The sequence below is a fragment of the Arvicanthis niloticus genome, chromosome 20 (genome assembly GCF_011762505.2).
Source record: "Arvicanthis niloticus isolate mArvNil1 chromosome 20, mArvNil1.pat.X, whole genome shotgun sequence".
In the NCBI taxonomy this organism is placed as follows: Eukaryota; Metazoa; Chordata; class Mammalia; order Rodentia; family Muridae; genus Arvicanthis; species Arvicanthis niloticus.
The window spans coordinates 3,572,553-3,576,200 of record NC_047677.1 but is presented as its reverse complement, the minus strand read 5'-3'; the positions used below and the strand labels follow the sequence as shown (position 1 = coordinate 3,576,200).

The following is a 3,648-nucleotide window of genomic DNA, read 5'->3' as shown; positions in this document are numbered from 1 at the left end:
TTACAGTATCTTAAATAAGACATGCACTTTGGTAGACTCAATAACAAAATTCAACTGGCAGCAAAAAGGATAAGAATTTTAGGTTATTCCGTGTGAGAGACAAAAAAAAAAAAAAAAAAAAAAAAACCAAAGAATGTATGCTGAGCCTCAGTGGCTTGTGAGATAACACTGAGAGGACCAACTGAAACTCAATAGTGCCCAGAGAAGGACAGGAAAAGGTAGAATCCTTGAAAAGCAAACATGTTTGAATATTGATTATTTTATTTAAATTAACCTTCTCCTAGAGGCACTGTAGGTATAATAGAGAGGAGAAGTGCTATGTCTATTCTCAGTGTTCTGACCTGTGAATATCTGATTCATTAGTAGTCTAATGCTCCCTGAAAAAAGCAAGCCTGAGACAACCACCAGTCAGGCACCAAGAGGTCAAGGACAGAGAGCTAGCCTAAGAGGACCAACAGTTCAGTGCTTTGTAGGCCTAGACAGGATCCTGAGACAGAGAATAAGCTGGAGATGAGACAAACCCTGACACCCTGCCTTGACCCTTACATGGGGCTATGCTTTTACTATCAGGCTAGGAGTGAGCCCACATGTCTGGTGTCTGGATGTCGGCTCCTTGCCCCCAGGTCCAGGTGAGAGGAGAGCAGTCCCGGTCCTCCAGGTCTCTCAGCGCTGAGTGGGATGGTAAATGTCTATGGCCCAAAAGAAACACACGAGGCCAGGAGTTTTGTTGAAGCAGTAACTCAACTTTAATGTATCAGTCTCTTACTTATATAAACTCAGAGCATAGAGAGGAGAAGTTTTGGTGGGGTGAGATGATGTAGCGGGCAGGGAAGGGTAACAGAGGGTATGAGGTGATTGACAGGGCTAATGGCAAGCGTCTACATCAGCCACAGTGGGGTAGCGGCAGGGCCAAACAGGTCTTGTTGAGTCACCCTGGTAGAGAAGTGACTGAGACAGGTCTCAAAATTTGAGCCAAGGTTGGGTTCGTCCACAAGGCTCAAACCAGAGCCGAAATGGGGTTCAACGTCTGGACATATCCTGAGATGGCCAGCAGTCCTGCACCATGCAGGCCTTAGGGGGCATACCATGCCGAAAATGCACTCTGCTTGGTGCCATAAGGCACAGATGGGCCATAGCATTACTGACACTATTCCTGAGATGACTCCAGACACCCAGAGACCCTGTGTACCACTAAAAAAAAAAAAACCAAAACCAAAAACAAAAAAACAAATGGTAGGAAATGGAAAAGAAAGAGAAACAGAAGGATGTGGGAAAATAAAAATAAGCAGAACTGGAGAATCAAGGGAAGAACAGCCTCCCGTGAATAGCCAGTGATGCCACCAAGGACTATCATGTGGTCCTGGGCTGTACTAAAACTAGAGGACACATCTAGACCTGGGACCTTGGGGTAGCAGGGATGTGTTATCCCCCAAAACCAGGCTGACATCCCTGGTTTAGTCTGCTGCCTGGGGGCATACTGATATGTGAGGGTTGTACAGAACTGGCCCCACCCCTAGCCTGGGCATCCTATGAGCTGGTCCTGGGGACATGAGTGCAGGAGAGAAGCCACTGCCTCTTATCTACTACAGTATTCTAGCTTGGGCAGCAGAGCAATAGATTTGGCCCTGGATGTGAGGTTTGTGGGTGATATGGCCCTGAAGGTGTGAGTGTGGGAGAGCCAGCTGCTCTCTGTGTTTCTAGATGTGTCCTCCAGTTGTAGCATAGTCCAGGACCACATGATAGTCCTAGGTGGCATCACTGGCTACTCATAGGAGGCTGTTCTTCCCTTGATTATCCAGGTCTGCCTCTTCATTTTCCCACATCTTTCTGTTTCTCTTTCCTTTCCATTTCCAACCACTTGTTTTTCTTAGTGGTACACAGGGTCTCTGGGTGTCTGGAGTCATCTCAAGAATAGTGTCAGTAATGCTATGACCCACCTGTGCCTTATGGCCCCAGGCAGAGTGCATCTTCAGCATGGTATGCACCCCAGCCCGAGGCCTGCATGGTGCAGGACTGCTGGTCATCTCAGGATAGCTCCAGGCACCAGACTTGTAAGCTTACTCTTTATCTGATCCTATAAGCATAGCCCCATGTAAGGGCCAAGGCAGAGTGTCAGGGTTTGTCTCATCTCTCTTGTCTGCTGTGTGGTGTCCTTGGCAAGGGAGACATTCCCTCCCTAGCTGTAATGAGTAGGAGAGCTGTCCCTGCAGCTGTAATGAGAACAGGAGCGCTGTCCCTTCCTTTCACCTCTTGCAGCACTTGGGAGATAGTCCTTGTACCTTGTCTTGGCAACATAGTATAGCTGACTCTGGTAGTGGGGATGTGGATGAGCAAGCCCTGCCTCATGGCATGCTACTGCCCAGTGAGTCCCAGCATCTGTTCTTTCCAACTCAGTATCCTGCTGGCAAACCCCCCCCCCCCTTGCATGGTTCATCTCCCAGAGCTTATCACTGCATGGAAGTCTTACGTTTTCTCTCTTGCCTCAGCTACTGACCATGTCTTTATTAAACCAATCAGAAGGTGAGGAGAGTGTATGTTTACAAAATACTGAGGCAGGTGATGATCCATAAAAATAATAACAAGTCCACCCAGCACTCAACTCTGAGCTGTTACAGAAATTGACATTTGAATAATACAAAGACAACCTTTACATGGTATACAAAAAGATTACCACAAAAGGTTGCATGGGTAGAGGAGAGGGCAGGTACATGGAGAGGGGGAGTTGAGGGAGATTGGGGGTGCATTAGGTGAAATTCACAAAGAGAAAATAAAAAGTCAAATAAAAGGATTTAAGATACACAATATAGAAAGTCAGTGTAAACCAGGCAGAAGAGCCGTAGCTAGATATTATCAGAGTGAAAGTTTCAAAAGATGAAGGCAAAAAACACTTCAGACAACATCAAGAGAAAACATTTCATGCAAAAGATCGTCGAGCATTTAATAGGCCTCTCTCACTGAGAACAATGCAGCAGAAAAGGGCAGGTATTGACATGTAAACAATAAAGGACAAAGATATCAAATATCCTTAAATCTGAAGCCAATGGTAAGTTTCCCAAGGCATACTCAGTGAAAATAAAAGATTAAACTGCTATTATTTGTGTTTTATGTAGTCTCATACACATAAAATCCTAACAATACACATAAAATCCTAACGAATACACAAAGACTGTATAACGTAATGAGCAGATTTAATGAAGCCAAAGGTTACAATCATGAACAATAAATGAGAACGGCTCTGCATGAGCATGCAGAATTTTTGGTTTGTTTGAATTTTTTTGGTCTCCAGATGGTAGAACTGTTTGAGAAGGATTAGGTATTGTGCAGTTGTTGAAAATTTGTCACTAGGGGTGCGATTTAAGGTTTCAAAAGCCAGGATTGTATTTCCAGTTAGGTCTCTCTCTCTTTTTTTTTTTCCCCTGAAACAGGGTTTCTCTGTATAGCTCTGACTGTCCTGGAACCCACTCTGTAGACCAGGCTGGCCTCGAACTCAGAAATCCACCTGCCTCTGCCTCCCAAGTGCTGAGATTAAAGGTGTGTGCCACCACTGCCTGGCTCTCAGTTAGTTCTCTTTGCCTCTTACTTGTGGATAAATATGTTAGGTCTGACCTACTGCTCCAGTGCCAGGCCTGCTGGTCCACTGCTCTGCTC

General features: G+C 45.4%; 1 pseudogene; it reads left to right on the top strand.

The window, feature by feature from the left end:
• Positions 1-273: 273 nt before the first annotated feature.
• LOC117724971 (small nucleolar RNA SNORA17) lies at positions 274-375 on the top strand (annotated as a pseudogene).
• Positions 376-3,648: the final 3,273 nt, after the last annotated feature.